Below are 21958 nucleotides of genomic sequence, written 5' to 3' on the forward strand. Positions count from 1 at the left end.
TATGGCACAGGTTGCAAATTAAAATTCTTTTGTCGTCCGCACTTTCCTCAAAAAAGCTCCAGACTGCGGAACACCTACCCCTTGGCAAGGGAGATTTCCGCAAGGGGGTGCTCCATGGAGCAGTTGCGGGCCTGTTTGGTGTGGCCCGCCTTCTCCCTTTCGCCACCCCACTGCCTCTTCCAGTCTGTTGAAGTGCAGCAGATCCATCCCCCTCTGTACTGCTATCCTCGCTCGGCTTTCCAATTTCCCAGGTTGGGTCAGTGACTTCATCGTCCACCACCTTTACACAGGAGATGTGGCGCAGCTAATGTCACTGTCCACAGCGGACACCGTCTACAGAAAAAATACACTGTATGTCACAGATATTTTTTGTATGGGCACACTTTACACTGGAGATTTGGAGCAGCCGTCCGCAGCGGACACCGTCTATTGAAAAAGTATACAGTATGTCACAGATAATTTTTTGATGCGCACACTTTACACAGGAGATATGGGGCAGCTAATGTCACTGTGCGCAGCAGACACCATCTATGGAAAAAGGACACTGTATGTCACAGATATTTTTGGGATGCAGATACTTTACACAGCAGATGTGCTGCAGCTAATGTCACTGTCTGCAGAGGACAACGTCGAAGGAAAAAGTACAATGTATGTCACAGATAAATTTTAGAAGCGCACACGTTACACTGCAGATGTGGCATAGCTAATGTCACTGTCCGCAGTGGACACCGTCTATTGAAAAAGTACACTGTATGTCACAAATATTATTTGGATGCGCACACTTTACACAGGAGAATTGGCAACGCTAATGTCACTGTCCGTAGCGGATACCGTCTACGAAAAAAGTACACTGGATGTCACATATTTTATGAATGCGCACACATTACAGAGGAGAAGTGGGGCAGTGTATGTCACAGATATTTAATCACAGGGAATAAGAAATCACAGAAAGTCATTTAGCTCAGTGGTAGAGCATTTGACTGCAACTCAAGAGGTCCTTGGTTCAAATTCAAATGCTCCCCTTGCAAAATTTTGACTCAAGATCCAGCAGATACATTGCAGCCAATTAATTACCGGGAATAAGAAATCACAGAAAGTCAACATTAAATATGGTGTCACTAAATTAGGTAGTGTATATTTCCGATACACTAAGAGGTATTTGAAATGAACAATATTTTGGATTTCATAATTAAAACAGGGGAGCTTAGAGTATTCTCACATGTTATAAGGCAACTTTCAAGCCATCAGAGTTTGGACACATTTTTGTTTTATCAATATTTATAAGCCCAAATCAGGAGTGGCTACAGAACACAGAAAAATTCTGAATCTTTCCAGGACACTTTTTCCCTCTATGTTCTACTTTTGGTTATGGTTTACAAATACTAATATGAAATTCTGACAAAAAACTATGTGAAAGTGGTAAAACTCAAATTTAAAGAACATGTCACTACACTCTGAGCTGTTGCTTTCTAATATTCCTACATATTTTTGGAGTAAAACGTGGGGAAATCATGATTTCCTAATAATAATGGAAGGGTAGTTCAATGAATTTGAACATGTCAAGCACATTTTAAGGCTACAAATGTATAGCTGAAAATTCTCAAAGTTAGCCTGCTAAATAAAGGAGTATGTGGTGGTATAGCTCAGTGGTAGAGCATTTGACTGCATATCAAGAGGTCCATGGTTCAAATACAAGTGCCCGCTTGCAAAGTTTTGACTCAAGATCCAGCAGATAAATTGCAATCAATTAATGTCAGAGCTGCAGCATAAAGTGCGGGCCGTCTGTGCACGCTTCCGGCATTCTCATCCTGCCGCCGCTCGGTTGTCTGCTCTACAGCGTAACTTCGGCCTTCCCGCTCACCGCCTCATATGCGACGTGCCCTCCATGTGGAACTCCACCTTGCACATGCTGGAGAGACAGGGCGAGCAGCAGCAGGCCATAGTGGAGTTTCAGCTGCAGCACGCATGGGTGAGTCGCACTGTGGAACAGCACCACTTCACCACCAATGACTGGGCCTCCATGAGAGACCTGTGTGCCCTGTTGTGCTGTTTTGAGTACTCCATCAACATGGCCAGTGGCGATGATGCCGTTATCAGCATTACAATACCACTTCTATGTCTCCTTGAGAAAACACTTTGGGCAATGATGGAAGAGGATGTGGCCGAGGAGGAGGAAGAGGGGTCATCTCTAACACTTTCAGGCCAGACTTTCAGAAGTGGCTCAGAAAGAGGATTTTTGCTACAGCAGAGGCCACGTACAAATTTGGCCAGCCAGGGTCAACTACTGGAGGACGAGGAGGATGAGGATGAGGAGGAGGATGGGGATGAAGCATGTTCACAGCGGGGTGGTAGCCAACGCAGCTTGGGCCCATCACTGGTGAGTGGCTGGGGGGATACGGAGGACGCAGACGATACGCCTCCCACAGAGGACAGCTTGTCCTTACCTCTGGGTAGCATGGCACACATGAGCGATTACATGCTGCAGTGCCTGCGCAACGACTGCAGAGTTGCCCACATTTTAACTTGTGCTGACTACTGGGTGGCCACCCTGCTGGATCCCCATTACAAAGACAATATGCCATCCTTAATTCCCTCACTGGAGCGTGATCGGAAGATGCGCGACTTCAGGCGCACACTGATAGACGCGCTCCTGAGAGCATTCCCAACTGACGCCGGGATACAAGTGGAAGCACAAGGCGAAGGCAGGGGAGGAGGAAGAGGTCGCCAACGCAGCTGTATAAGCGCTAGCACCTCAGAAGGCAGGGTTAGCATGGCCGACATGTGGAAAAGCTTTGTCACCTCGCCGCAACAACCGACCCCAACTGCTGATATGGAGCGTGTTAGCAGGAGGCAGCATTTGATCAACATGGTGGAACAGTACCTGTGCACACACCTACATGTACTGACTGATAGTTCTGCCCCATTCAACTTCTGGGTCTCCAAATTGTCCACATGGCCAAAGCTTTCCCTATATGCCTTGGAGGTGCTGGCCTGCCCTGCAGCCAGTGTACTCTCTGAACGTGTATTTAGCGCGGCAAGAGGCGTTATTACAGACAGACGCAGCCGCCTGTCCACAGCCAACGTGGACAAGCTCACGTTCATTAAAATGAACCAGGCTTGGATCCCACAAGACTTGTCTGTACCTTGTGCAGAATAGACATTTATACCACCATCAAACATACATTCTTGTACTCAAGTCAAGTGCAATAATTCTTTGTTTTCTTTTTTTTTATTTGTCCCAATATTTTGTGGGCTACCTACCCCAATAAAAAATATAAAAAATACATTGTTGGCTACATCCTCCTCCTCCATTGCTGCCTCCACCTACAACACCATATTCACCGCCTCCTCAACCTCCGACTCCATATCCACCTCCTTCTCTGAGTTGCAGGTTAATAATTTGTAATTTTTAGTTATTTTATTTCATTTTAAGTTATTTCCCTATCCACATTTGTTTGCAGAGCAGTTGCCATGCTCTTAAGCACATTTTACTGCCTTTTACATCCCTCGAGCCTTTTCAAGGACTATTTTAGAGCCATTTTAATGCAAAAAAATTTAAATTTAGTGCCCTAAATTGAAAAAATTCTTATTTTCAATTGTCGGGTGACACTTTACCATTTTTGGCGTATACAAACCTCTGCTGTGCCTGGGTGACAGGGGCCTAAATCTCTCAAAATCCTCTGTTGTATTGCTGGGTGACATGAACCCCCTTTTGCCGTGAATGAACCCCTACTGTGCCTGGGGGACAGGGGCCTAAATCTCTCAAAATCCTATGTTCTATTGTTGGGTGACAAGAACCCCCTTTTGCCGTAAATGAACCCCTGCTGTGCCTGGGTGACAGGGGCCTAAAATCTCTCAAAATCCTCTGTTGTATTGCTGGGTGACATGAACCCCCTTTTGCCGTGAATGAACCCCTGCTGTGCCTGGGTGACAGGGGCCTAAATCTCTCAAAATCATCTGTTCTATTGCTGGGTGACATGAACCCCCTTTTGCCGTGAATGAACCCCTACTGTGCCTGGGTGACAGGGGCCTAAAATCTCTCAAAATCCTCTGTTGTATTGCTGGGTGACATGAACCCCCTTTTGCCGTGAATGAACCCCTGCTGTGCCTGGGTGACAGGGGCCTAAATCTCTCAAAATCCTCTGTTCTATTGCAGGGTGACAAGAACCCCCTTTTGCCGTGAATGAACCCCTGCTGTGCCTGTTGGACAGGGGCCTAAATCTCTCAAAATCCTCTGTTGTATTGCTGGGTGACATGAACCCCCTTTTGCCGTGAATGAACCCCTGCTGTGCCTGGGTGACTGGGGCCTAAATCTCTCAAAATCCTCTGTTCTATTGCTGGGTGACAAGAACCCCCTTTTGCCATGAATGAACCCCTGCTGTGCCTGGGTGACAGGGGCCTAAATCTCTCAAAATCCTCTGTTGTATTGCTGGATGACATGAACCCCCTTTTGCCATGAATGAACCCCTGCTGTGCCTGTTGGACAGGGGCCTAAATCTCTCAAAATCCTCTGTTCTATTGTTGGGTGACAAGAACCCCATTTTGACGTGAATGAACCCCTGCTGTGCCTGGGTGACAGGGGCCTAAATCTCTCAAAATTCTCTGTTCTATTGCTGGTTTACATGAACCCCCATTTGCCGTGAATAAACCCCTGCTGTGCCTGGGTGACAGGGGCCTAAAATCTCTCAAAATCCTCTGTTGTATTGCTGGGTGACATGAACCCCCTTTTGCCGTGAATGAGCCCCTGCTGTGCCTGGGTGACAGGGGCCCAAATCTCTCAAAATCCTCTGTTGTATTGCTGGGTGACATGAACCCCCTTTTGCCGTGAATGAATCCCTGCTGTGAATGAACCCCTGCTGATCATAGCATTCCCACCTGACAGCGGGGGCACAGTGGAAGCACAAGGCGAAGGCAGAGGAGAAGGAAGAGGTCGCCAATGCAGCTGGGGCACCACCAGCACCTGAGAAGGCAGGGGTAGCATGGCCAAAATGTGGAAAAGCTTTGTCAGCCTTGGAGGTGCTGACCTGCCCTGCAGCCAGTGTATAGTGTGAACGTGTGTTTAGCACGGCAGAGAGCATTATCACAGGCCGCAGCCAATTTGGACAAGTTTACGTTTATTAAAATGACCAAGGAATGGATCCCACAGGACTTGTCCGTACCTTGTGCAGAATAGACATTTATACCAGCCTCAACCATCCATTCTTGTACTCAAGTGCACTTATTCTTTGTTTTATTTTGTTATATGTCCCAATATTTTGTGGGATACCCCAATTTAAAAATAAAAAATAACAAAAATCTGTGTTGGCTACCTATTCCTCCTTCACCGCCGCTTCCACCTACACCACCACGTCAACCTACACCGCCACATCCACCCATCCACCGCTTCCACAATCTCCTACTCCTAGATCCAGATTATTATTTTTAATTTTTCTGTATTTTTTGTTATTTTAAGTAATTTCCCTATCCACATTTGTTTGCAGAACAGTTGCCATGCTCTTAAGCACATTTTGATGCCTTTTGCAGCCCTCTAGCCGTTTCCAGGACTATTTAAGAGCCATTTTAGAGCCCTAAAGTTCGGGTCCCATTGACTTCTATGGGGTTCAGGTTCAGGGTCAAGTTCGGGTCAAGTTCGGGTCCCAAACCCGAACTTTTTTTTCAAATTCGGCCGAACCTGCCGAACCCGAACATCCAGGTGTCCGCTCAACTCTACTTATAAATATTCATAAGAAATACTGACTATTGTCCCTTTAAAGATATTCTAATAAACCAGTTTCCTAGGGCTTATCTAGGAGACAGCGGCTCCCCCCTCACCTCCCAACATCACCATATTTTTGGAGTAAAAAAGGAAAACTCTTTGGGAAATCATGATTTCCTAATGAAGATAGAAATGTCGTTTCATTAATTTTGACATGTTAAATGCCCCTTACTGTAGTGAGACAACCCCCTTTATGCATATTTAAAGAAAGACAAAGCTACACCTACATACTCAGATTTTTAGCTTGCATAACAAAGCAGAGTTTAGGGGTATAGCTCAGTGGTAGAGCATTTGACTGCAGATCAAGAGGTTCTTGGTTCAAATCCGAGTGCCCCCTTGTAAAGCTTTGAACCAAGATCCAGCAGATAAATTAGGTAGTGTATATTTCTGATACGCTAAGAGGTATTTGAAATAAACAATCTTTTGGTTTTCATGATGAAAACAGGGCAGCTTAGAGTATTCTCACATGTTATAAGGCCACTTTCAAGCCATCAGAGTTTAGAGATATTTTTGTTTTATCAATATTTATAAGCCCAAACCAGGAGTGGCTACAGAACACAGAAAATTTTTTAATATTTACAGAACACCTTTTCCCTCTATGTTCTACTTTTGGTTATGGTTTACAAATAATAATGTGAAATTCTGACGAAAAACTACGTGAAAGTGCCAAAACTCAAATTTAAAGAACTTATCACTACACTCTGAGCTGTTCCTTTCTAATATTTCAACATATTTTTGGATTAAAAAGTGAAAAATGGAAGGGTAGTTCAATGAATTTGAACATGTTAAGCACATTTTAAGGCTACAAATGTATAGCTGAAGAATTCTCAAAGTCAGCCAGTTAAATAAAGGTGTATGTGGGGTTATAGCTCAGTGGTAGAGCATTTGACTGCAGATCAAGAAGTCCTTGCTTTAAATCCGAGTGCCCCCTTGCAAAGTTTTGACTCAAGAACAAAACTAGTTATTTGTAACCTATTAATCATAGGGAATAAGAAATCACAGAATGTCAGCGTTAAATTAGGTGTCACTATATTAGAAAGTGTATTTCTGTGATACTCTTAGAGGTATTTGAAATGAACAATTTTTTGCGATTTATGATGAAATTGGAGGAGATTAGAGAATTCACACATGGTTAAAAGGCCTCATTCAGGCTATCAGTGTTTGGACACTATTTTTTTCAACAGCATTTGCAAGCCCAAACCAGGAGTGGGTGCAAAACATGGAAATTATTTTTTTTAAATCTTAGCATGACACATTTTCCTCTTTGTTCCACCCCTCAGTTTTGGCTTATAAATATTCATAAGAACTACTGATTATTGTCCCTTCATAGATATTCCAATAAACCAGTTTTCTAGGGCTTATCCAGGAGACAGCGGCTCCCCCCTCACCTCCCAACTATCACCATATTTTTGGAGTAAAAAAGGAATACTCTTTGGGAAATCATGATTTCCTAATGAGAATAGAAATGCGGTTTCATAAATTTTGACATGTTAAATGCCACTTGCTGAAGGGAGACAACCCCCTTTATGCATATTTAAAGAAATACAAAGCTACACCTAAATACTCTGACTTTTACCTTGCATAAGAAGGCAGAATTTGGGGGTATAGCTCAGAGCATTTGACTGCAGAGCAAGAGGTCCTTGGTTCAAATACAATCGCCCTCTTGCAAAGTTTTGACTCAAGATCCAGCAGATAAATTGCAACCAATTAATCACAAGGAATTAGAAATCACAGAAAGTCAACATTAAATATGGTTTTACCAAATTAGGTAGTGTATATTTCTGATACACTAAGAGGTATTTGAAATGAACAATCTTTTGGATTTCATGATGAAAACAGGGGAGCTTAGAGTTTTCTCAAATGTTATAAGGCCACTTTCAAGCCATCAGAGTTTGGACACATTTTTGTTTTATCAATATTTATAAGCCCAAACCAGGAGTGGCTACAGAACACAGAAAAATTCTGAATCTTTCCAGGACTCTTTTTCCCTCTATGTTCTACTTTTGGTTATGGTTTACAAATACTAATGTGAAATTTTAACGAAAAACTATGTGAAAGTGGCAAAAGAACATGTCACTACACTCTGAGCTGTTCCTTTCTAATATTCCTACATATTTTTGGAGTAAAAAGTGAAAAATCTTTGGGAAATCATGATTTCCTAATGAAAATATACTGTAAATATGGTTTCATGAATTTTGACTTGTTAAATGCCACTTGCTAAAGAGAGACAACCTCCTTTAAGCATATTTAAAGAAAAACAAAGCTACACCTAAATACTCAGACTTTTAGCTTGCATAAGAAGGCAGAGTTTGGGGGTATAGCTCAGTGGTAGAGCATTTGACTGCAGATCAAGAGTAGAGATGTCCCGAACTATTCGCCGGCGAACAGTTCCCGGCGAACATCGCTTGTTCGCGTTCGCCGCGGTGGGCGAACATATGCGATGTTCGGTCCGCCCCTATACGTCATCATTGAGCAAACTTTGACCCTGTACCTCACAGTCAACAGACACATTCCAGCATACCCTCCCTCCCAGACCCTCCCACCTCCTTTAAAAAAGCAAGGACGGCAGCCTTCTTAGATTCATTCTGAAGCTGCAGTGTTAGTTAGAGCAGGGAGAGTGCTGCTGCTGCTGAATTAATAGGGAAAGCGTTAGCTAATCCAGTTTTCTGTGTCCACTCCAGTCCTCAAGGACTCATCTGCTATAAGGACAGCATCCTGACAGCACCACAAAAAGCCCTTTTTAGGGCTGGTACATCAGTCTGCTTTTATTTTATTTTTTTCTATATATATATTGCAGTTGCCTGCCCGTGTGTGAGAGGCCACAGGCCCACAGACTGTAATGTGTGCACACCACTCATATAGGGTGGCACAGTACCTTGCAGATAAAAAAGTCATTTAATTATTCCTCTTTAATAAAATTGCAGTTGCCTGCCAGTGAGTGTCAGGCCCACTGACTGTACTGTGCCCAATGCCCACCACTCATATAGGGTAGCACAGTACCTTGCAGATAAAAAAGTCATTTAATTTTTTCTCTGTAATATAATTGCAGTTGACTGCCAGTGTGTGTCAGGCCCACAGACTGTACTGTGCCTACTGCCCACCACTCATATAGGGTGGCACAGTACCTTGCAGATAAAAAAGTCATTTAATTTTTCCTCTGTAATATAATTGCAGTTGCCTGCCACGCAGGGGAGGGCTGGCAGCCTTAGTCCTGGGGGACAAATCCAGTCAAGTGGCCCATTTTTAGCCCCACCCATTATTAAAAGCCCCTCCTACATATAATAGGCCACTCCCAACAAACACTGTACAGCTGAAATTCTATAGTTGAGGCTTGTCTCTACACATCATACGTAGAGGGGAGGCCTGTCCTGGCTGCACTGCCTGCTTCACATTATACAATAAACAGCAGGCTACAGCCAGGAAGCTCCTCCGCTCTCCTCCCTCCCCTTATCCTGCTCAAGGCCTGTGGTTCCCCCCCACCATCTGCCACCCGCTCGTGGCCTGCTGCCCCTTTTCGCCGTCCTCACCCAGCTCTGAATCCTCCTTCTGCAAATGGCAGGGGGAGGAGCCGAAGCATCTCCTCTCCTATATAGCGCCCCATACCTCTTACATCCAGTGATGTCACCTTTGTTGTAGACGTTCTCTTTCCTCATCTTCTCCATTCAGACCAGACCGCCATGATAATATTTCAGCCATCTCCCGTCTCTGCAGAGATTGACAAACAGACATTAGTTTCCCACATTTCCATCATCTTCACATCTTCTGAACACCCTTTCCTGCCACCCCCAATACTATACTGCAGAAACAGTCCCCCTGGAAATACTACTACCACACAGATTGTGCCCCCAATACTATGCCCGCTGTGCCCCCAATACTATACTGCAAAAACAGTCCCCCTGGAAATACTGCTACCACACAAATAGTGCCCTAATACTGTGCCCGCTATGCCCCCAATACTATACTGCAGAAACAGTCCCCCTGGAAATACTACTACCACACAGATAGTGCCCCCAATACTGTGCCCACTGTGCTCCCCAATACTATACTGCAGAAACAGTCCCCCTGGAAATACTACTACCACACAGATAGTGCCCCCTTAAACAATTATTGGCACACAGTGCTCTAAAAAATAACTGCGCCCAGACACTAATAGTATAAAGATAATGTCCCCCAAAAATAATTGTGCTAAGCTGATACTATGCCAGGGTGCCCCCAAAGTAACAGTGCTCCCCAAAATCCCACCAATAGAAATAATTCTCTGCCAGAGCACACTTAGTAGTAATAATGCCCTTATAGTGCCCTAGTAATCATGTTCCTCATAGCCCCCCAGTAGTAGTAAAGTTCCCCATAATACCCCCTAGTAGTACTAATTCTCCCTATAATATGACAGTACATGAAATACCCCCGCTTAGTGCCCGCAGTTGATACCCCTATATAGTGCCCCAGTAAATTCCCTCATAGTGCTCCTCTCCCCCTTCCCCATAGTGTCCCCCATAATATGCCAGTAAAAAAATGCCCCTTTTTAGTGCCCCCAGCAGATGTCCCTATAGTGGTCCTCTCCCCCACAATGTGCCAGTAAAAAATGGCCCTTCTTAGTGCCACCATATGCCCCAATAGTGCTCCACTCCCCCATAGTGCCCCCAAATAATGCCCCATAGTGCCGCTCTCCTCTATAGTGCCTCCCATAATGTGCCAGTAAAAAATGCCCCCTTAGTGCCACCAAATGCCATAGTGCCCCCCATAATGTGCCAATACAAAAGCACCCTTTAGAACCCCCACTTCCCCATAGTGCCTCCAAATAATGCCCCTATAGTAACACCAGATGCCCCATAGTGCTGCTCTCCCCTATAGTGCCCCCCATAATGTGCCAATAATTTTTTAAAAAAGCCCCTTTCGAGCCCCCAGATACCCCCATAGTGCTCCTCTCCCCCATGGTGCCCCCCATAATGTGCCGGTAAGAAATGCCCCCATAGTGCCCCCCATAGTGCCAGCTCCTCCCATAGTGCCAGCTCCTCTCATAGTGCAAGCTCCCCCCATAGTGCTGGCCCCCCATAGTGTCAGCCCCAAACATAGTGCCAGCTCCCCATAGTGCCAGCTCCCCCATAGTACCAGCTCCCCCCATAGTGCCAGCTCCCCCCATAGTGCCATCTCCCCCCCATAGTGCAAGCCCCCCCATAGTGCCAGCTCCCCCATAGCCATAGTGCCAGCTCCCTCATAGCCATAGTGCCAGCTCCCCCCATAGTGCCAGCTCCCCCCATAGTGCCAGCTCCCCCCATAACGCCAGGCCCCCCCATAGTGCCAGCCTCCCCACAGTGCCAGCCCCCCATAGTGTCAGCCCCCCCATAGTGCCAGCCCCCTTATAGTGCCAGCCCACCCCATAGTGCCAGCTCCCCCATAGTTCCAGTCCCCCCTATAGTGCCAGCTCCCCCTATAGTACAAGCCCCCCATAGTGCCAGCTCCCTCATAGCCGTAGTGCCAGCTCCCCCCATAGTGCCAGCTCCCCCATAGCCATAGTGACAGCTCCCCCCGCAAAGAAAAAAAAAAAAAACACTTATACTTACCTCCATCAGCAGCGATGCAGGCCTCTTCCAGCCTGTGTCCCTGCTGTGTGTAGCCCGGCTCAGGTGGCGCGATGATAATAATAATAATAATAATAATCGCGCTGCCTGAGCCTGCCTCTGATAGGTTGCAGGCATTAGTGCCTGCGGCCTATCAGAAGAACAGGGGAGGGACACGCCTCTCCCTCCCCTGCCCCACAACACAGCCATCTGTATCGCTGTCCTGAGGACGGCGATACAGATGAATATGGAGATGAGCGCTTCCACGATGGAAGCGCTCATCTCCTACTGCCCGCCGCCACCACCGCCGCAATTACATACAGGGCCGCGCCGCCTGTGGTGATCGGCGGTGCAGCCTTGAGGAATACAAAAAAATATATATATATTTATTTTTTTAGGGCGGCCTGGGGGGCAATTGCGTCCCTGCCCCCCGGCCCAGCCCGCCCCTGCCTGCCAGTGAGTATCAGGCCCACTGACTGTACTGTGCCCACTGCCCACCACTCATATAGGGTGGCACAGTACCTTGCAGATAAAAAAGTCATTTAATTTTTTCTCTGTAATAAAATTGCAGTTGCCTGCCAGTGAGTGTCAGGCCCACTGACTGTACTGTGCCCACTGCCCACCACTCATATAGGGTGGCACAGTACCTTGCAGATAAAAAAGTCATTTAATTTTTTCTCTGCAATATAATTGCAGTTGCCTGCCAGTGAGTGTCAGGCCCACTGACTGTACTGTGTCCACTGCCCACCACTCATATAGGGTGGCACAGTACCTTGCAGATAAAAAAGTCATTAAATTTTTTCTCTGTAATATAATTGCAGTTGCCTGCCAGTGAGTGTCAGGCCCACTGACTGTACTGTGCCCACTGCCCACCACTCATATAGGGTGGCACAGTACCTTGCACGCATTGTACCACTAATCTAAAAAAAAATGACAGGCAGAGGCAGGCCACCCCACAGGGGCCGTCGTGGTCGTGGTGCTGTGATTTCCTTTGGCCCTAGAATAATGCCCAGTGTTCAGAGGCCACGTACCCTGAACTCAAAAAATTCTGAGGACATAGTTGACTGGCTTACACAGGACAACCAATCTTCTACAGCTTCCGCTTGGAACCTTGACGCACCATCCTCCTCCAGCTCAGTTTCGGGCACCTCTCAAGTTACCAGTCGCCCACCCGCCGCCACCACCAACACTAGCACCACAGCCGCTTCACTTGATCTGTCACAGGAGTTATTTACACATCAGTTGGAAGAAATGAGTGATGCGCAACCATTATTGCCAGAGGATGTGGATAACAGGGATATGTCTCAGTCAGGCAGCATTACACACATGGACGTACGGTGTGATGATGATGATGATGTTGTACCCGCTGCTGCTTCCTTTGCTGAGTTGTCAGATACAAGTGAAGCGGTTGATGATGACGATGTGTCCATGGATGTCACGTGGGTGCCCGCTCGAAGAGAAGAAGAACAGGGGGAAAGTTCAGATGGGGAGACAGAGAGGAGGAGGAGACGAGTTGGAAGCAGGGGGAGGTCGTCGCAAGGAGCTAGTGGCACAGTCAGACAGCATGTATCGGCACCTGGGGTCAGCCAGACAGCACGCCAATCAACGCATGCTGTTGCCACCACCAGAATGCCGTCATTGCAAAGCTCAGCAGTGTGGCATTTTTTTTGTGTGTCTGCCTCTGATAACAGCGATGCCATTTGCAACCTGTGCCAAAAGAAACTGAGTCGTGGGAAGTCCAACACCCACCTAGGTACAACTGCTTTGCGAAGGCACATGATCTCACATCACAAACGCCTATGGGATCAACACATGAGTACAGGCAGCACACAAACTCAAATACACCACCCTCCTCCTGGTCCAGCATCTTCAGCCACGTCAACCACTGCTGTCCTCCTTGCCCCCTCTCAACCACCCGCCACTCCGCCTCTCACCTTCAGTTCCTGCTCATCTGCCCACAGTCAGGTGTCTGTCAAGGACATGTTTGAGCGTAAGAAGCCAATGTCACAGAGTCACCCCCTTGCCCGGCGTCTGACAGCTGGTTTGGCGGAACTCTTAGCCCGCCAGCTTTTACCATACAAGCTGGTGGAGTCTGAGGCTTTCAAAAAATGTGTAGCTATTGGGACACCGCAGTGGAAGGAATTTTTTTTTTCACAAAAGGCAATCCCCAACCTGTACTCTATTGTGGAAAAGGAAGTCATGGCATGTCTGGCACACAGTGTTGGGGCAAGGGTCCATCTGACCACTGATATCTGGTCTGCAAAGCACGGTCAGGGCAGGTATATCACGTACACTGTGCATTGGGTAAACCTGCTGACGGCTGCCAAGCATGGAATGCGTGGCTCTGCAGCAGAGTTGGTGACACCGCCACGACTTGCAGGCAGGCCTGCTGCCACCTCCTCTACTCCTCCTACTCTATCCTCTTCGCTAACCTCCTCGGCTGAGTCCTCTTCTGCTGCAGCGTCTTGCTTCACATCAACTGCACCCCCCCAGCTCCCCAGGGGCTATTCCATATCCCAGATATGACAGTGTCACGCCGTCTTGGGGTTGAATTGCCTGAAAGCAGAGAGTCACACCAGACCAGCACTCCTGTCCGCCCTGAACGCACAGGTGGATCAGTGACTGACCCCGCACCAACTGGAGATTGGCAAAGTGGTGTGTGACAACGGAAGCAATCTGTTGGCGGCATTGAACTTGGGCAAGTTGACACATGTGCCGTGCATGGCACATGTGTTGAATCTGATCGTACAACGCTTTGTGTATAAGTACCCAGGCTTACAGGACGTCCTCAAGCAGGCCAGGAAGGTGTGTGGCCATTTCAGGCGTTCCTACAAGGCCATGGCGCATTTTTCTGATATTCAGCGGCGAAACAACATGCCAGTGAGGCGCTTGATTTGCGACAGTCTGATACCTTGGAATTCAACACTCCTAATGTTCGACCGCCTGCTCCAACAAGAAAAAGCAGTCAACAAGTAATTGTATGACCGGGGTGCTAGGATAGCCTCTGCGGAGCTAAGTTTTTTTTGCCACGTTACTGGACGCTCATGCGCAATGCCTATAGGCTCATGCTTCCTTTTGAGGAGGTGACAAACCTAGTCAGTCGCACCGAAGGCACCATCAGCGACCTCATTCCATTTGTTTTCTTCCTGGAGCGTGCCCTGCGAAGAGTGCTGGATCAGGCTGTAGATGAGCGTGAAGAGGAAGAGGAAGAGTTGTGGTCACCATCACCACCAGAAATAGCCTTGTCATCATCGCTTGCCGGACCTGCGTCAACGCTACAAGAGGAGTATGAGGAAGAGGAGTCAGAGGAGGAATGTGGCTTTGAGGAGGAGGAAGACCAACCACAGCAGGCATCCCAGGGTGCTCGTTGTTGTCACCTATCTGGGACCCGTGGTGTTGTACGTGGCTGGGGTGAAGAACAGACCGTCAATGACATCAGTGAGGACGAGGAACGGGAAATGAGTAGCTCGGCATCCAACCTTGTGCAAATGGGGTCTTTCATGCTGTCATGTCTGTTGAGGGACCCTCGTATAAAAAGGATGAAGGGAAACGACCTGTACTGGGTGGCCACGCTACTAGACCCCCGGTATAAGCAGAAAGTGGCGGAAATGTTACCAAATTACCGAAAGTCAGAAAGGATGCAGCCGTTCAAAAGAAAACTAAAAAATATGCTTTACACAGCTTATAAGGGGGATGTCACAGCACAACGGGAATCTAACAGGGGAAGAGGTGAAAGTAATCCTCCAAAATCGACTGAAAGTCTTAGTTTCTTCCAAATGTGGGGTCCGTTTACCATACGCGTTTCGCGGTTAGAGCAGTTGACCCCTTAATCAGTGGCCCACATTTGGAAGAAACTAAGACTTTCGGTCGATTTTGGAGGCGAGGACTTTAAATCCAAATTGATCCTGTGAACGCCCTCTGTAGGAGGTCTTCGCTTGACAAGGGAAACTCACCTTCAGCGAGACTACGTGAACTTCCGGCAGGAGCGTGGGGAGCCTTTGGAGGAACAAACAGCGCTCATGTACAAGGCACCGATACATTCAACAGGTGCAACAAGATGAAGGTAGGAGACCCCTACTAAGAAACCTCCGGGTAAGACCGAATTGTCCTTGAAGTAAGCGATTGCTTTTGAATACTATACAGCGAGACACAGCTGTTGCAGCCTAAGGAGCGGGACACCGCTCTATGTACAGCTGTTAAATAACTGAGACTCGAATATTAAAGTGTCATTAATCGAAAATTGGGACCTAAACATTCGAGACTGTATTACCATCATTAATGTGGACTTTCAGAGTTGTTTTTAGGAACCTTTGATTCATCCGAACAACTAGCGATTATCGAATTTTATCGAATATTTTTTATCGAATATTGTTTTTTATCGATTATTATTGATTCTGTGTGGATTGTTGATCTTACTGGTGCTCGAATTTGTCTGTAATGAAGTTTTATTTATCACACTAATAATATTGTGAATTTTATCGTTGAGCCATATATTATAAAGATATCAATAAATTTGCATTTATTAATATCCACTGTTCCCATTTACTTCAGAGAGTGCCCTTCTACTTTTATTATATTTGTACCCCCTTTTCAGATTTGGTGATCTGTGAGTTGGTGCACCTCACGTGGTACCCTGCTCATTCTAGTGCGACATATTTTACATTTTCAAGTTAAAAAGTATGCTTTACACAGCGTATAAGGGTGATGTCACAGCACAACGGGAATCTAACAGGGGAAGAGGTGAAAGTAATCCTCCTCCTTCCACGACCACGCCGGCAAGGACAGGACGCTTTACAGACGTGTTGTTGATGGAGGACATGCAGAGCTTTTTAAGTCCTACGCATCGCCACAGCCCTTCTGGGTCCACCCTCAGAGAACGACTCGATTGACAGGTAGCAGACTACCTCGCCTTAACTGCAGATATCGACATTCTGAGGAGCGGTGAACCCCTTGACTACTGGGTGTGCAGGCTTGACCTGTGGCCTGAGCTATCCCAATTTGCGATAGAACTTCTGACCTGCCCCGCTTCAAGTGTCCTGTCAGAAAGGTCCTTTAGTGCAAAAGGAGGTATTGTCACTGAGAAGAGAAGTCGCCTAGGTCAAAAAAGTCTAGATTACCTCACCTTTATTAAGATGAATGAGGCATGGATCCCTAAGAGACTGACAGTGGGGGATGCATTTGACAAAAAAAAGCCTGATGAGATGCCTTGGGCTAAAAATGGTCCCCTTGCTGCTGTATTTAATCTCTGCATGCCGGATGACTTGCGTGACTTCTCCGCAACCAACTAGTGTTCAAGCCGCAATGTTTTAGTGCACTTTCTGCCTGGAAAACATCAATTTTTCCGGCCGCTGCTACAGCAACAATACCTAGTTTTTCAGGCATGAGTACATGCCTAATTTTTCTGGCCTCTGGTGCTGCACTGTGGCTGCAAAAACAAAACAAAAAAAAGGCACATACATGTGTCAATTCCCCTTCGTGATCGTAACCTTGTTGTGGTGAAGGGGCTTGCATATCACAATAAAGCGATCACCTCTATGAGTGTGTTGGCAAAGTTGGCACACCCCAGATGATAAGGTCGTTGCTTCATTGTGAACAGACCAAAAGCGATCGGCTGGATAATTTTTCATAGAAAAAACATTAATTTTCTTTGTGATCATCTAAGGTGATCATTAAAGCCTACTAGGCCAACAATGGGCCCACACTGCAGAATCATTGTTTTCTAGGTCACTTAACTGTCACTCAAATACCTCAGCACGACCATAGGCTTTGAAAAACCGCCATCGCCTGCAATCTCCCAAACGTGCGCACGAGCACAGTCATCACTACACCAAGATTGACGCATAGAGGAATACAATTTATGTCATGAGTGTGTCAACTATTGACAACTCTTTGCGGTTGTTTACGGTGCATTAAAAGGGGAGTTTGGTCTGTCAGAGTTTGGTCTGTCACTGTGAAGCGTACGTAACTCTTACACTGCCTGATCGTTACAACATCATACCTGATCGCATACACACACTGGATGTTTTAAAGCACGTTATTCCAAACAATTTAGGAATGTTAGGTAATTTATGCCCTTTATGGATTAAAAACCGACTCTGCGTCAACTACGTAATTTTCCATGGGAGTTTTGCTATGGATCCCGCTCCGGCATGCTACAGTCCAGGTGTTAGTCCCCTTTAAAAAAAATTTCCATCACTATTGTGGCCAGAAAGAGTCCCTGTGGGTTTTAAGGTTCGCCTGCCTATTGAAGTCTATGGCGGTTCGCCCGGATCGCCCATTCGAGAACATTTGCGGAAATTCGCGTTCGCATACGGAAAATTTTATATTCGCGACATCTCTAATTAATAGGTCCTTGGTTCAAATCAGAGTGCCCCCTTGCAAAGTTTTGACTCAAGATCCAGCAGATAAATTGCAACCAGTTAATCACAAGAAATAAATCACAGAAAGTCAACATTAAATATGGTGTCACAAAATTAGGTAGTGTATATTTCTGATACACTAAGAGGTATTTGAAATGAACAATCTTTTGTATTTCATGATGAAAACAGGGGAGCTTAGTTCTACTTTTGGTTATGGTTAACAAATACTAATATAAAATTCTGACAAAAAAACTAGGTGAAAGTGGCAAAACTCAAATTTAAAGAACATGTCACTACACTCTGAGCTGTTCCTTTCTAATATTCCTACATATTTTTGGAGTAAAAAGTGAAAAATCTTTGGGAAATCATGATTTCCTAATGAAAATGGGAGGGTAGTTCAATGAATTTGAACATGTTAAGCACATTTTAAGGCTACAAATGTAAAGTTTGAAAACACTTGGAAGGATATCTATTTGATAAATTACACGTAGGAAAAATAGGTTTGGAAGAAAAAATTGAAATTTAACGTGCTTAATTAGAAAACTTGATACCTTTATTAATGAATGGGTATGAGCAAGAGTGGTCGATATGCTCAGATGCTCTGATATATAAAAGGAAAAACGAACCTCCTATAGTGGATAGGTGGTGAAATACTGAATCACTATAGGGACGGGGGTAATATTGGGTAAGTCTGTGGAAGGTTGCTCTCCCTAGACGACCCTATGGAACTATGTCCTTAGCACAGGGATGTCCCCTAATGGTGGAGACACCCTGCCCCCGTACCTAGGCCTAGATATGGCCCTAGTGATGCCCTACTTAGAAAAGCTGGATCGGGAAATATTGATCCAGTGAAAAAAACAAAAAGAATAAGTCTAATATGAAAATATATAAAGACACAACCCCAACGCGTTTCGGCTGCATATAGCAGCTCATCAGGAGGTGATGACAATGTACTATACGTAGGGAATGGAGAAAGCAAGAAGATGGTGCTTCAAAAAAAAAGGTTGATACTTAGCTCCTTAGCATACTTGATGGCGATGTATATACAGATATGTACCTCTTGTCCGTATGTATGATGAAGTCTGGGGGTAAAAGGTACTCTATGTCAGATAATTATGCAAGTCAGAAGATATAGACACTGTATGTCAGACATTAATTGCAGTAATATACTGATCTATAGTATAAGGTCCATGGTATAGGTAATGCTATGTACTCACACAGGGTTTATGCAAAATCTGAAGATATAGACGCTGTGTGTAAGACATTCATAGCAGTAGTATACTGAATCTATAGTAAATTAGTTTTATGTCAATCGGTGCTTGAACATAGAGCAAAGAACAAAACAGGTCCATGATGAAAATGATGCTGTGTACTCACCAGACAGAGGGGGGCCCTGTAGAAAGTGAAGCTCGTATGCTAGGAGGCTGGAGGGCTCATGGCACTGTGTCAGCACTTGCTTTTTAAGCGCTGGTGCTGACACGTGTTTCCGGACGCCAAGGAGAAGGTACTTCCGGTAAGTGGACCGCATCACAATGACGCGATGCATCACTTCCGGTCCTTGGAACGCATATTGGAACGCATATGCGGCCGGCAAAGCTGGAAGTTCCTGGTATGTATATACTTCTCAGCAACTATTGATTTGGCCAAAATACCTGGACCGAAGTGGTTGTATAGTCCCCTGCACATATAGGATTAGTTGTGGGAGGACTATGTTGTTTATTTTGAGCCCTGAATTACCACACTATAATTGGAGGCGTAAACCTACAAATGTAAAGCTGAAAGATCTCAAAGTCAGCCTGCTAGATTAAGGTGTATGTGGGGATATATCCCAGTGGTAGAGCATTTGACTGCAGATCAAGAGGTCCTTGGTTCAAATCCGAGTGCCCCCTTGCAAAGTTTTGACTCAAGAACTAAACTAGTTATTTGTAACCAATTAATCATAGGGAATAAGAAATCACAGAATGTCAGCGTTAAATAAGGTGTCACTATATTAGAAAGTGTATGTTTGTGATATTCTAAGATGTATTTGATAAGAACAATCTTTTGCATTTTATGATGAAATTGGAGGAGATTAGAGAATTCACACATGGTTAAAAGGCCTCATTCAGGCCATCAGTGTTTGGACACTATTTTTTTCAACAGTATTTGCAAGCACAGACCAGGAGTGGGTGCAAAACATGGAAATGAATAATTTCATATCTTAGCACGACACATTTTCCTCTTTGTTACACCCCCCAGTTTTGGCTTAAAAATATTCATAAGAAATACTGACTATTGTCCCTTCATAGATATTCCAATAAACCAGTTTCTTAGGGCTTATCCAGGACACAGCGGCTCCCCCCTCATCTCCAAACATCTCCATATTTTTGGAGTAAAAAGGGAAAACTCTTTGGGAAATCATGATTTCCTAATGAAAATAGAAATATGGTTTCATGAATTTTGACATGTTAAATGCCACTTGCTAAAGGGAGACAACCCCCTTTAAGCATATTTAAAGAAAGACAAAGCTACACCTAAATACTCAGACTTTTAGCTTGCATAAGAAGGCAGAATTTGGGGGTGTAGCTCAGTGGTAGAGCATTTGACTGCAGATCAAGAGGTCCTTGGTTCAAATCCAAGTGCCCCCTTGCAAAGTTTTGACTCAAGATCCAGCAGATAATTTGCAACCAATTAATCACAGGGAATAAGAAATCACAGAAAGTCAACATTAAATATGGTGTCACCAAATTAGGTAGTGTATATTTCTGATACACTAAGAGGTATTTTAATTGAACAATCTTTTGGATTTCATGATGAAAACAGGGCAGCTTAGAGTATTCTCACATGTTATAAGGCCACTATCAAGCCATCAGAGTTTGGACACATTTTTGTTTTATCAATATTTATAAGCCCAAATCAGGAGTGGCTACAGAACACAGAAAAATTCTGAATCTTTCCAGGACACTTTTTCCCTTTATGTTCTACTCTTGGTTATGGTTTACAAATACTAATATGAAATTCTGACAAAAAAACTATGTGAAAGTGGCAAAACTCAAATTTAAAGAACATGTCACTACACTATAAGCTGTTCCTTTCTAATATTCCTACATATTTTTGGAGTAAAAAGTGAAAAATCTTTGGGAAATCATGATTTCCTAATAAAAATGGAAGGGTAGTTCAATGAATTTGAACATGTTAAGCACATTTTAAGGCTACAAATATATAGCTGAAAATTCTCAAAGTCTGCCTACTAGGTAAAGGCGTATGTGGGGGTATAGCTCAATGGTAGAGCATTTGAGTGCAGACCAAAAGGTCATTGGTTCAAATCCGAGTGCCCCCTTGCAAAGTTTTGACTCAAGAACTAAACTACCGTATTTTTCGCCCCATAAGACGCACTTTTTCCTCCCAAAAAATGGGAGGAAAATGCCCCTGCGTCTTATGGGGCGAATGCTGGCAGTTTTACATCGCTGGATGCGATGAATGGAGCAGGGGCCGGGGGAGGGACTGGGAGGAGGAGCTGGGGGCCGGCAATAGCGGTGGGGCGGTGTGGTCACTGTACTATAGCCCCGCCCCACCGCTCCGGTATACTAATATAAAATGTATTATTGAATTAAAAGTTATTAAACATGCCCCCCTCACTCCTAATAGTACCGTATATGCGAATTTCTTCTGTATAATGCCGGCAGGCGGGACGGGCGGGCGGCAGCGTAACTCCCTGATGTCACGTGCCTGCGCTGCCTCCTTTATGAATGAAGCAGGCGGCGCAGACAAGTGACGTCACTGAGGGACTGGCATTTGACCAAGACATTTATCTCACCCAGCATGGGTATATGTAAAATGACACCCCAAAACACATTCCCCAACTTCTCCTGAATACGGAGATACCACATGTGTGACACTTTTTTGCAGCCTAGGTGGGCAAAGGGGCCCATATTCCAAAGAGCACCTTTCGGATTTCACTGGTCATTTTTTACAGAATTTGATTTCAAACTCCTTACCACACATTTGGGCCCCTAGAATGCCAGGGCAGTATAACTACCCCACAAGTGACCCCATTTTGGAAAGAAGACACCCCAAGGTATTCGCTGGTGGGCATAGTGAGTTCATGGAAGTTTTTATTTTTTGTCACAAGTTAGTGGAATATGAGACTTTGTAAGAAAAAAAATCATCATTTTCCACTAACTTGTGACAAAAAATAAAAAATTCTAGGAACTCGCCATGCCCCTCACGGAATACCTTGGGGTGTCTTCTTTCCAAAATGGGGTCACTTGTGGGGTAGTTATACTGCCCTGGCATTCTAGGGGCCC

General features: G+C 45.2%; 4 non-coding genes across 4 annotated transcripts; all 4 read left to right on the plus strand.

The window, feature by feature from the left end:
- Positions 1-6020: 6020 nt before the first annotated feature.
- On the plus strand, positions 6021-6092 carry TRNAC-GCA. Its single transcript has one exon. It is a non-coding gene; the product is annotated as a tRNA-Cys (tRNA).
- A 13397-nt stretch (positions 6093-19489) lies between these two features.
- Positions 19490-19561, plus strand: TRNAC-GCA. The gene has a single exon. It is a non-coding gene; the product is annotated as a tRNA-Cys (tRNA).
- Positions 19562-20227: 666 nt separating this feature from the next.
- On the plus strand, positions 20228-20299 carry TRNAC-GCA. Its single transcript has one exon. It is a non-coding gene; the product is annotated as a tRNA-Cys (tRNA).
- Positions 20300-20919: 620 nt separating this feature from the next.
- On the plus strand, positions 20920-20991 carry TRNAC-GCA. Its single transcript has one exon. It is a non-coding gene; the product is annotated as a tRNA-Cys (tRNA).
- The last annotated feature ends 967 nt before the right edge of the window (positions 20992-21958 follow it).

Source organism: Bufo bufo, chromosome 2 (assembly GCF_905171765.1).
Source record: "Bufo bufo chromosome 2, aBufBuf1.1, whole genome shotgun sequence".
Lineage (NCBI taxonomy): Eukaryota > Metazoa > Chordata > Amphibia > Anura > Bufonidae > Bufo > Bufo bufo.